Raw genomic sequence first — 463 nt, forward strand, 5'->3', positions numbered from 1 at the left:
TGATGTTATGAAAAAAACACGTGGAATAATAATAATATTGTATTAATGAACTGGAAAAAAATTTGTCAGGAGACGATTACGCTATATGCTGTTTTTATAAGGTGATCGCGACTGTGCGACGGCATTAGCAATATTAATTAGTTGATAAGGATTGGCAATTACTGATAATTAAAAATAAGTAATTTTTCGATTTTTGCATGTTCCAAGGATTTTCAATACGTTTGTACAGTTAAATATATGCTTAAAGAATAATAAAGAACCAATGAAGTCATCGTAATGATTTTTTTATTGACTTTTATTCGAGAAAGTGGTCTGGAAAGTACTACATGTTATTATTAATTGCATGGACTCAATTTTTGTATGCGTTAACTAAATACATATGTCAGTGCAAAGACTTTCAATGGACTTTTCAAAAATTTTTTATCAATGATTTTTTCGATTTGAGAGTTTGTTGATCGAATAC

This window comes from Cephus cinctus, unplaced genomic scaffold (genome assembly GCF_000341935.2).
Source record: "Cephus cinctus unplaced genomic scaffold, Ccin1 Ccin1_scaffold0230, whole genome shotgun sequence".
In the NCBI taxonomy this organism is placed as follows: domain Eukaryota; kingdom Metazoa; phylum Arthropoda; class Insecta; order Hymenoptera; family Cephidae; genus Cephus; species Cephus cinctus.